The sequence below is a fragment of the Diabrotica undecimpunctata genome, chromosome 9 (assembly GCF_040954645.1).
Source record: "Diabrotica undecimpunctata isolate CICGRU chromosome 9, icDiaUnde3, whole genome shotgun sequence".
NCBI lineage: Eukaryota > Metazoa > Arthropoda > Insecta > Coleoptera > Chrysomelidae > Diabrotica > Diabrotica undecimpunctata.
In genome coordinates, this window is record NC_092811.1 from 22,802,509 (window position 1) to 22,815,119 (window position 12,611).

Sequence of the window (12,611 nt, forward strand, 5' to 3'; positions counted from 1 at the left end):
TTATACTGCAGATAAAAGTATACAGCGAATGTGTAGAAAAGAAAAAAAAATTAATATTAATGATTTTTTTTATCTTTTACTCAATACTATTAAGAATCAGATTGGAAACACCTTAAGAAAAATTTTAGGTGGACCGTAAAAATAGCAATTTTGTAAATAAACATTTATTATATTGTTATATTTAATTGTTGTGTAAGTAAATTTACACTTACCTTTCTGTCGCACCTCCTTCCGCCCTGCCGGATCCGTGATGACTCAGGACATAGACTCTGTTCGCGTCCTTATACCATTTGACACTGTGCAGTTGCCCACATTGTTGGACGTTAACTCTACAGGGTAGAGCAACTGTGTCCCCAATGTAGGCCCTAACTTCCTCTTCTGTTGCCACTGTAAAAGAAATCAATTATTTTAGACAATGTTAGGTAATGAAGTAGTAAAATAAATTAATTTTTTAATTATGTTCCAAAAACATAAAGTCTATAACAGGAATAACTTTAGTTTTTAAAACTTTAAGACGGTAAGTAATGTAAAGAACGTTTGGGCTCGAATGATTTGCTGAGAAAGTAGCGACTGTAGATTGTAGCGAGAAGGCACTTGAAGGAGAATGTAAATAAAATATTACAAAATATCAAACGATATTTGCACATCGCTATGATGCAATCTTCTCTTGTCTACAACTGGACATATATTCATTTCATAACTTATTATTATCTATTTTAATTATATTCCCCTTGTGTCTAGTTTTCTCTGGTACCGTTTTGGATCATCAGTTTATCGTTTGGTGGACGACCTCAACATCGGTACTACATTCCTTTTACGTGATCTATTCAATTCCGTTTCAGTGATTTTATTTCTATTATCTCCATAGCATCAGCTACTTCAAATTTTCGTCTTGACTGGCGGTTTAGGATCTTGTCTCATAGCAAAACATCGCACATAGTTTGCTCTACCGCCTTTTGAGTCACAATCAGTTTTTCTAAGGCATATTGAGAAATCAGATAATATAAAAATTGCCAAAGGCTGCGGAAGTCAGTCTTATATGATCTTCTACGACAGAGAAGCTAAGATTATCCTCTCCTGTATGAATCCTGATTTAGTTATTTACAGGTATATTATATGGTATATTATTATAAACTCCTTAAAACTTCCTAAAATTTTTATTTTATTTTTATTTTCTTTGATTTTGTAATGATGAGCAGTTGTTGACATTTTTACGTCTAAGTATTAGAGACTAATGTTGACTAAGAAACAGAGTAAAGTGTCAGACAGTCAAATATTTGATCACACTAGTGTGACCAAACCAAAAAATTGACAGCATATGACGTCACATCCTGAGTTTGATCAAATCCTCTAAAAATAGAGGATCTTCTATTTTCAAGTTTGATTAAACTTTAATTTTGATTGGTCGAAAAACATCTAAAGTCAAATGACAATCAGCAGTTAGACATAACGTATTTAAATTAATTTTCTTTTTTTCGTTGGTTGACAGTGTGTGGTTTATTATTTGTCTTCCTATTTTGTTATAAAATAAAAATTAAAATTTAAAATATCTTGCAGCCAGGAACAAGTTTCTACATAATTGATTTATACCGAGAAAGAAGCTGTTTATATAATGTCAAATATCCATATTATTACAAAAATCCTTTCACCATATTTATTTTCTTTGTGTATAAGAACAATTAGAATCGTAAATAAAGCCCAAGTAACTAATAAAATAAGCAAAAAAGACAAAGACCGACTCATGGGCACTTCATGGTTTCGGAGGAATCACCTCGCTGTGAAAAGTGCACTGAACCATTAAAAGTTTAACATAATCCATAGAGTGTATTGAGTACAAGCAAGTACGAAAACGATATGGTATACAAAGTTAAATGAATGCGATTCTCAGCCAACCAGAATGTTCTGGAATTCTTAAAAGAATCAAATTTGTATCACAAAATTTAATGTGTTTTCCCTCTGTGAATTTTAAAGTGGGTGTATACTAGTTCGCTCCCGCGGTCCGATTTTAATACCCCACATAAAAGGGGCATAGGTAAATTCGCTCCGGCCATATATTTCTTAGAAAAGATATTTGAATAATGTCTTCTCAAACTTTGTATTTACCTATTAATACAACACTACCATCATTGTTTAAAAAATAATAAGTCTTTTTTAAACAATGCTACTATATAACACTAATTCTTACTTAAAAAAAATATTAAAATTATAACGATAATATCACTAAAGTATTATGATGTTAGAGCTCATTCCCTTGTTCAATATTTGATTGGGTTTTTCCATATCAGAAGTTGCGATTGATATATTTCTTTGAAACGATTGGTAGGTAATTAGTAGTCTAACTGAAATTTTATGATAAGAAATAGGGGTGGTGCGAATCTTAACATTATTACTTTAGTTCCAGTTTAAATGTCGTTACACCTAGTTCATGATAGAGAAATCTGAAGTAACTGAAAAGGGCAAGTCAATGTTAGTTATTGACAATTACAAGTATAACTTCCATAAAATGCTTGCTAATAATATCAAACGTTGGCAGTGTGTAGAAAGAAGTTGCAAAGCATTTGTTAAAACTTTAAATATTTGTAACAGTGTAGTCGAATGTACTCATAACCATACCCATGAAAGTTTATTAAAAACAGTGTTAAACCGACAAAAATTAAGTAATAGTGTTAAGCGGAAGGCAATGGATGCAGGGCCGCCGCTACCAAGTGTGCCAAGTGTGCATCGCACACGGGCGGCCAACAATAGGGGCGGCCAAAAGCAGTCCACTGATGATACTACTTTTTTAAAACAAAAATAAATTCAAATAATTAAATAGTAATGATTCAGATAATTCTGTGAACTCTAATATTCCAAACAATAATAATTATTCAGTACGTGATAATACTTAAATGCATTTCATTTATCATGTATACTTCTTTTTTTCATCCTAATTAAAAAAAAAAATGTCAGAAAATATTATCTGGCGGCTTTCGGACTTCAATTATTTGAGATTTCACACGTAGATACTTTACAAGAATTTAGGCAAGTGGTTGTAAAGTTTCTGTTATAATATTGTTCCTATGGTTATGTTTATAGATGGGTTATTATGTCTTATGTTCAGTCTTAGTTGAGAATTCGATGAATTTAGACACGCTTTTGATAAACACGATTTAGACACGATTTTGTTTGTAAAATATAGTAGTGTACCCGTTTCTTTTGAACAGTAGGTACTGTATTTCGAAGTAACGTTGAGATCAGAGCAACTTTATTCGTATACGCGTTACGGCTACATATTATTTGGATAATCATTATTTGGATAACTTATTTGCAGTGTTTTTTAATTTATTTTGTTAAATTCGCCCGGCTTCGTTCTTAAGTGATAATTTCAAAATGTCCGAAAGAAAAAGAAAACGACTTTCAGGTTTTTAATAGAGAAAAATAAAAGAGGCAAAAACTGAGGAGAAAAAAACTTAGCGGTGCAGTGGAATCATTTTTGATGAAAAACATACATGAAAATATAGAAGACTCGAATATAAATTTAGGACCTTCAACTTCAAGCGAAGTCTAAACCATAGAAAAAAGTACCAAACAATTGAATATTCCTGTGGATAGAGACGGATGATTTGATGACAATAATAGCGATAGTGCGAGCGCTGATGCTGGAACGCCTGAACCTGAAACCACCAACCAAGACAGAACAATTAATGTTCCAGTTAATCTCGATTGCAGTGTAGGAAGCTCCAGCATATACTTGGTTTCAGATGATCCCGGAAAATGGCCTACAAATATGAATCCAAGTGAAGTTCAATTTGTTGTTGAAAATTTTCCTCAGCAAATTACAAAAATTAACTTCCCCAGTGGTACAAATAATGGGAAATTTTCAGAAACTTATTATTATTGCACATTACCTAATCAAGACCAAATTCATCGCCCGTGGTTACTTTACTCATTATCACTAGATAGTGTTTTTTGTGCACCTTGTAAACTGTTTTGTTGCGATGAAAGCAGCCGACAATTACTTAGTGGAATTAATGGGGTAAGTGACTGGCAACATTTAGCTATTATTTTAAAAAGACATGAATCCGGTGCAGCTCATATCAAATATTCTGAAAAACTTTAAACTATCTACAACATTAAAAAAAAAGGATTAACGTTGACTCTGCTCATCAAAAATTATATGAAGTGGAGAAAAAACATTGGGGCGCACGTAGAACAAATAACAATTGTAGTAAAATGTGTTTCTGCTTTCTGCAATGTTATCTATAGAACATGAAGTGTGTTCGACATTGGACATTAAAGATATTGTCAAAAAGTTTTCCGAGATGAAAGCCCGAATAATGCGTTTTTAGTTTTTTTATGTGTTTATGTTTCTTTTCACGGTTTATTTTAATTAAATGGACGGATTAGGATATTAGGATATACATATTCTGGAGGTTGGATCATGGTTATTAAATTAGGATAATGGACGTTTAAATTAGGATATTATAATGGGATATTAGGATATTAGGATATACATTAGGATATTAGGATATACATTAGGATAATATATGGACTTTGGATCATGGAGATTAGTCTAAATGTTCAAGTAAGTATTTATCTATTTACAAATTATTATTGTTATATTATGCATCTTCTGCACATTTCTTTAAATAATAGTATGTATGTCTAAAGTGTTGGAAGGGGGGCGGCAAATATTAAGTTGCACACGGGCGGCCAATACCTTAGCGGCGGCCCTGGTGAAAAGGGCAAGTCAATGTTAGTTATTGACAATTACAAGTATAACTTCCATAAAATGCTTGCTAATAATATCAAGCGTTGGAAGTGTGCAAAGCATTTGTTAAAACTTTAAATATTTGTAACAGTGTAGTCGAATGTAGTCATAACCATACCCATGAAAGTTTATCAAAAACAGTGTTAAACCGGCAAAAATTAAGTAATAGTGTTAAGCGGAAGGCAATGGATGATTTGTTTGAAAAACCATTGAAGTTGATACACAGCGACAACAGGCACTAAAAGTCTTACTCTGGAAGATGTACATTTGATTAGAAAAAATATTTATAATGGCAGAAAACAAGTTATTCACAAAATTCCGAAGTGCGCACAGGAAGTACATAACTCGTTAAACTCCGTGGAAGTGACAACCAACCAAAAAGAACAATTTTTATTGAAAAATGATCCGGTAAAAAAATTTGTTGCTTCTTCTTGTGTATCTAACTTAACATTTATAGGTAAATTAGAAACAATTTATGTTGATGGAACTTTTAAATACTGCACTAAATTTTTTATTCAACTATTTACAGTTCACGGACTCGAAAATAGACAATATGTGCCGTTGGCATCCTTTTTGATTTCAAATAAGTTAACAAACTCATATGTAACTGCTAAAAATTGTTTAAAGACGGAGTGTCAAAAATTGAACTTAAATTTTAGTCCCACTGTTGTGTATGCCGATTTCGAACAAGCGATCCATGCAGCTGTTAGTGAAATGTTTCCATCTGCGAAAATAAAAGGATGTAGGTTTCATCTCGGACAATTATGGTGAAGAAAAATTCAAAAAGTTGGTCTGGCTACTGAGTATTCAAACGACAGTGAAGTCGGACAATACCTTAGATATATGTTTGGTCTACCTTTCCTAGATCCATTAGGAGTAGGTGAGTGTTTTGCTTTAGACTTTAGTGAAATATTACCAGCACAACACCAAGCCGTACAACAATTTGCTGACTAGTTGGTGGACAACTATATTTCTAAAGAGGCAGACTTCCCTCCTGAGATGTGGGCGGAAAACAGTTCATCACTTGAGCGTACAACCAATGCCTGTGAAAGTTTCCATTCTAAATTTAATTCGTTATTTTACAATCCGCACCCTAATATATTTCAATTTTTAGAAGTTTTAAAAGATATTCAAATTGACACTTATATAAAATTACGAAGTTCTGTAAAACCAAAAAAAGTGTACCGAAAAGTACTTCTAGAGCGTCAAAAATTTGTTGATCACAAAATAGCGGAATTAAAGCAAAATAAAAATAGTAGATTTGATTTTGTCAAATGTATTTCAGTTAGATTTCTATAGTTTATTTTTATGAACGAGAGAGTAATTAGCATAATTGTAACTGGTAGCTCCGACCACTCCATGGGCGTGCTCAAGATTAATTGAAAAATTACTTTGAATAATTGTAAAAAATAAATGAATTATTTCAGTGTTATAAAGTGTTATGTGTATGTAAACAAAAGTGACCTCTTTTATCACACACTATATTAGAACTGACTGGCCTACATTAAAAAGGGTTTTAAAAAATTCATATTTTTTTTAATTTTTAAAACTTACAAAAGAAAAAAAGAGTTTTTAAAACCGTCGAAGGTATGTTAAATAGATGAATAAAAATATTAATATAAAACTTACCGCTACTTGTTACAAATCCAAATCAGATTCAGAAGATGAACTTTCAGAACCAAGATTTATAATAACTGGCTCGATCATTTTATCAGTAATATTGTCCAGCTTCCACATTTTTACCTCTTCTTTAATAGTGTGATTTACTACCTTTTCCCAGTTTTCAGGTTTTACATTATTTACGGCCTCCAAAAACAACTGTTTAACATCATGAATTTTAAAAGTGGTATTTTTTCTTGAAACTTCACTCTTTATCTGTGCCCATACCAGTTCAATCGGGTTTAATTCACAATGATATGGTGGGGATCTAAGTACTGTCATTCCACGATTTTTGGCAATTTCATCAATTTCGTATTTTTTAAATTTTTCTTTATGAAGGGCACACAACGAATAAAGTTCCTTTCTTATAGATCCGGGATGGTACGTAATATTTTTTGAACTCAGCCAATTCTGCAAGTCTTTTTTTAACCACTTGGTTGTGGGCAGTCCTTCTATAAGTCTGGAGTGATAACTTGCATTATCCATTACTATTACACAGTTCTTAGGAAGAAGATCTATCATTTATTCGAACCATTCTTGAAAGACATCAGCGTTCATGTCTTCATGGTAGTCACCGGTACGAGTTGATTCAAAAGTTAATAAACCACCTTCAACAAAACCGTCTGAACTGCCAATGTGTACTATTATCAGCCTGCGTCCCTTTCCTGATGGTGGGTTTAAACCAGTAGATAAGTTATTTACAAAAGCGTGCCTTTGACTTGTAACAGTTTCATCCTGCCAAAATTTATTTGGTGTATGATCCTCGTTGATCCATGTTTCATCAAGATAAAATATTTTTCTTTTTTGGTTTCTCATTTCCTTAATGGTTCTTAGAAAATGTCTTCTCCATATGACAATATCGCTTCTTTCTAATAAAATAGACTTTCTGGGATTCTTTTTCCAGCAAAAGCCTATTTCTTTTAAAAGTTTCCATAACGTACTTCGACTCATTTCTGGGTAATCCTTATCATCTCGAACTGAGACAAGAACTTTATCCAATGTTGGAAATTCTTGTCTAAAGAAGAATTCATGCACTTTCCGTCGAAGTCCTTCTTTAAAATGATATTCTATTTGAAATTTTGGTTTCCCTGGAGCATTACGTGGCATTTGAAAACTACCACATTTCTCTTCTTTAATAACTCTGTAAATCGTAGATTTCCCAACACCGAGTGTACTGCTAACTAACTCAACGGTCTCATCAACACTTTCACATAAACGTTTGTCTGTAAATGATTTAAAACAATTAAATATTAATGTTTTTTCATTAACTGTTAGAGGACCAATTTTTCGGCGTTTACACGGCACTTAAAAATTTTCCATAACACTAGTATATACAATAAACTGCACCTTGCAACTGAAGTACCTACTTTTAGTGAACTGTTAAGAATTTTGAATACGCCACTTGGACCTTCCTATATACAAAATGGAAAAACCCACTATCACATTTTCTGTGGAATAAGTTTAGAAGGTAATTATCTAGTCAATTACTGTCGTAGATTCCTGGAATTAAAGAATTAAATGTTTGATTGTTGAAACCCTTACTTCGTGGAATGCACTCATTTCAGATAAAATAAAACGTTTTATTTTATCTAAAGAATTAAACTTAATTTTGCAAATAGGCAAAGAATTAAACTTTATTTTGCAAATAGATAAAATAAAACGTTTTATTTTATCTAAAGAATTAAACTTTATTTTGCAAATAGGTAGGTACTTATTAAACTTTTATTGGTTATATATAACCAATAAAATAAACATCTTACATTTCTTGTAAATTCATTAGTACCTGTTAACCTCCATCACTCCGACACTGGCAACCTTATTTAGGGATTAGTAATCCTCACAACTATTGTATTCTATTCTGCTCCAACCTTTATACCTGGTGGTCATACTCAATTTAAAATTGTTTTCCTATATACTTCTGTAAACTTGTTGACAAATATCTGTTTTTCATTGAGTCACCCGTATCAACAGTTTAGGGATTTGCATACATAATTTATTGTTTTATTACTCTCTCATACATAAAAATACACTATAGCGAAATAAATGCCTCGTTTTAATTTATATTTGTTTAATTTTGTAATGTTAGAGTATACCCCATATTATGTTAGTTTTTACACTTGTATTGCTTTCTTATTATACCTATATTTTAGAATAGCCACAAAAATTATTTCAGAAATTTAATTACTGAAAACATATTAAGTTGTGAGATGAAAGTAGTGGAGATGGGAAATTTAGCGATAGAACCTATAAATTTACATTTCATTTATTGTTTCCCACCTTTAGACGTAAGAGTTTGGAAACTACCGCTGTGACAGTGACAGTTTTAGTTGACATTCTCCTATGATACGTCTAAAGGTGGGAAACAGTGAATAGAATGTAAATTTATAGGTTTCTATCGCTAAATTTCTCATCTCTAGTAATTTCATCTATTTTATCTTACAACTTCATATGTTTTCCATCGTTTGCGTTATTTTTCCGGTTATTATCGCGCTTATCACTGTATTTATATAAATATGTAACTACCAATATTTGATATGATTTCTAATATAAAATACAAAATGCGCAGTACCTATTTTCCTGGTGTAAATTTTCCTAGAACTTAATAAATAAATACTTAATCCGCTTGACCACGGGAGCGACCTAGGTTGTGGTTTTCGGAGCGAACTAGTATGTAATTAAGAGGGTTTTTTGACCTTGGGAGCGAACTAGTGTGCTCCGTTTAAAGTATAATCTAATGTCAAATTAATTGTATCAGAATCGGTGTAGTGTCTATAACCTTGTAGTTGAGACACAATCAACTTACAAAAAAAAATGTTTAGATTTAGTCTGTTTTACTGAACACAATCTTTTCTTCTAGTCAAAAAGTAATTCTTCTAGGACTCTGTGCTCTTATTTCTAACGATATCTTAATATTAACATCCTGCTTTTATAAAAAAATTTATAATGTATTCAAAATTTTTAGTTTGTAAGGCATATTTCGTCTTTGCAAAACAGTAATTAGGTATGTAAACACAAGTCGGCTTTGTTTTTATGATACACTGTGTTTTTAAACTCATTTTCAAAACATCTCCCTTTGCCCTAAATAACAAAATCATATTATTTTACCATTAGCACATCCTAATATATATAATCTCAGCCATATGTATAAAATCAACAATAAAAATGATTAAAGTAACGGTTGGGTAAGGGTCGCCGGCAATATAGTGGTATCCAAACAAGAAGCAGGTAGAGTAGACAAGACAACGACCAGCAATATGGGAGACAGGTGTAGGGCATAGCACGTGCAGATAAGCACATCGAACATCTGTCTTGTAATATCTGTCTAGAAATATATTATACACTTTTCACTTTATGACTGTACCATTTTCTTTTTCTTCAATTGGAATTATTTGTATGTTTAAACGAGAATGAATTGGATCTGAATTACTGTTAAAAACTATAAATTAATTTAGTCAATAACAATTAAACACTGAAAACACTGTTTTCAAAACTTTCACAAAATTTATTATAATATCTTTTCACTACAGCTGTTCCGACAGAGTGTCTTTCTCTATTTTTGGTATCTATTTTTGGTATTTGTTTATAGTCTTTAACTGCATACGTGGAGGAGGGGAGAACTGTTTGTATCAAGTTGATCATTCAGAATCATGTTAAAAAAAAATTTGTTTGAATACGGAATGTTTTGAAATATTTGTCTCTAAATGATCCATAAAACTATCTAATAGCAATGGTCTTATAGGATTACCCATTATAAGTCCTGCAGTGTTATTTAAATATATTTGATTATTAAGTTCAAAGTAGTCCTCGTTTATGCTTCTTCTTCTCTTCTTCTTCTACTTCTTGGAGATCTTTAGATCTGTTTAATTCTGAAGCTGCCTCTGGTTAATTTTATGTTAATTAATTAATTAATGAATAATTAATTAATCATCAAACCTTCAGCCATCACACATAATAACATATCGAGAAGTGTTTTTGCACGGTAAACAGAAACTTTTTATTGAAAAAACAATTCGTAAAAATGGTTTTAACGGTCGAGGAAAAAGTACAGATTGTTGTCTAACATGTGAGTGGATTATCAGACAACATGATTAGACAACAATTTGTAAATATGTTTCCAAATAGGCCGGCTCCAGCACGATCAACAATTTAGTCTATGACGTTATTTTTTTGCTTATGGATCCGTGTTCTCTCCAAGAGGAGTTCATAGACAAAGGGAGGTAAATCCAGATTTGGAACTTAGGTACACTTTGATTTGTGCAAGTATTGAGCAAAATCCTACCCAATCAACATCTCGTCTCGGAGAACAATATGGAATTTTAAGATTTAGAGTAGGTAAAATTTTGAAAAGACATGGATACCGTCCCTTTAAACTTCATAAATCCAACGAACAATTCCCTGGGGATCAATATCGACGTTTAGAATTTTGTAAAACTGCAATGGAAATGTCACATCAAGATGAACATTTTTAAGAGAACGGATTATTCACCGATGAATGTAAGTTTTCATTGCATGGCCGTCACAATTCAATGAATGCTCGGTATTGGTCTCGAGGAAATCCTCGTCAGATTTATGTCGCTCGTACGCAGCGTCCTCGAAAAGTAAATGTTTGGAGAGGCATAATAGGGAATTATGTCATTGGTCCATTTTTTATAGACGGTATGTTGACTGGGCGGAAATACTTGGAACTTTTGCAAAATCAAATTGTCCCAGCCCTTCGTAATTTACTAATACCTTTCGATTCCATATGGTTTCAACACGATGGTTGTCCTGCACATAATTCTCGCATCGTCAGTGAATACCTCAGTGCGACTTATCCTAATCGATTGATTAGTGGCCACGGAGATATTTTTTGGTCTGCAAGATCACCTGATCTTGCACCTTGTGATTTTTTTATGTTGGGATATATCAAGTCCAAACTATATGGAATTGAAGACGATAGGCCTAATTCTCTCCAAGAATTAAGAGAAAAGATCTCTGATTCAATGAGAGGTATTAGTCCAGAAACATTAACTAATGTTGGACGAAACTTTTATAATAGATTGGGTTATTGTTCCGCTGCTAATGGAGGCTTATTCGAACATTTTTTGTAAATACATTTCATTAGAATAAAATACGTTTATTTAGAATATTTTTATAGAATTTCTACCTATTTAATCATTTTTTGTAAGTACATTTATTTAGAACGTTATGTTTGAAGAATTTTTACTGTATTTACGAAAGTACGACATCGTTTGTTCAATAAGATTTTTATGTTTTACCATAACCACTTTTAATAAAGACTGAAATAAATGTTTAGTGATTTAAAGCAAAACGATATAATATCTGCATAATTAATAATAAATTTCAAATTTTAATTTTTAAGAAAGTAAAACCTTCATGTGGGATTCGAACCCTGAGCGCTTGCATGAGAACATGAATGAACAGTGCCTTGAACTCTGATCCATCACACTTTTATAATTCTTTAGTGACAGTTTGGGTTATTGTTCTGCTGCTAATGAAGGCTTATTTGAACATATTGTAAACACGTTTATTTACAATATTTTTTTTTATCTTTGTAGAATTTTTACTTATTTAAACATTATTTAAACGTTCTTTTAATTTTGAAGAATTTTTACTTTATTTTCGAAAGTACAACGATACTGTTTTTTCAATAAGATATTTATGTTTAACTTTAAATACTTCTAATACTAGTAACGACTGACATAAATGTTTAGTGATTCAAAGCAAAACAATCTCTGCATAATTTCAAATTATTAAAAAAAAAAGAAAACCACATGTGGGTTTTGAACTCTAATTGTCTGCGACGTCTGTGTAGCAGTTTCGAATTCTTACCACTAATCCACGAAGGATTGATATCTATTCCGTGACAAGAGTGTATGAAACTCCTCAAATCATAGTAGAAATTATTCTTGGTTAATAATTTAAAACTGGATTAAATAATCACTATTAATTAAATTATTTTATTCACATTTTTGCTTTATTGTTGTCAATCAGTTTTTACTTTATGCGAAATTAAAAAATGTAAATACTTCACACATACGACGTTACACATAATAATTATAACCGAGGTGATTTGGCTCGTAGCTAACGTCTAAAGGTGTGAGACTATCGATGGTGGTAATGTAATGTAATGTAAATTATAGGTTTCTACCGATTATTTCCCACCTCTACGAGTTTCATCTCTTTTTATTTCATTTTTATT

The 12,611-nt window shown here is 31.8% G+C and overlaps 1 long non-coding RNA gene across 1 annotated transcript in view; it reads right to left on the reverse strand.

Annotated features, from left to right (window-relative positions):
* Positions 1-218: 218 nt before the first annotated feature.
* The window catches only part of LOC140451406 (uncharacterized), a 55,921-nt gene continuing 43,528 nt past the window's right edge, over positions 219-12,611 (reverse strand). Inside the window, exon 3 of the long non-coding RNA XR_011952041.1 lies at positions 219-387. This is a non-coding gene — a long non-coding RNA (uncharacterized lncRNA). The remainder of the gene's footprint in view (positions 388-12,611) is intronic.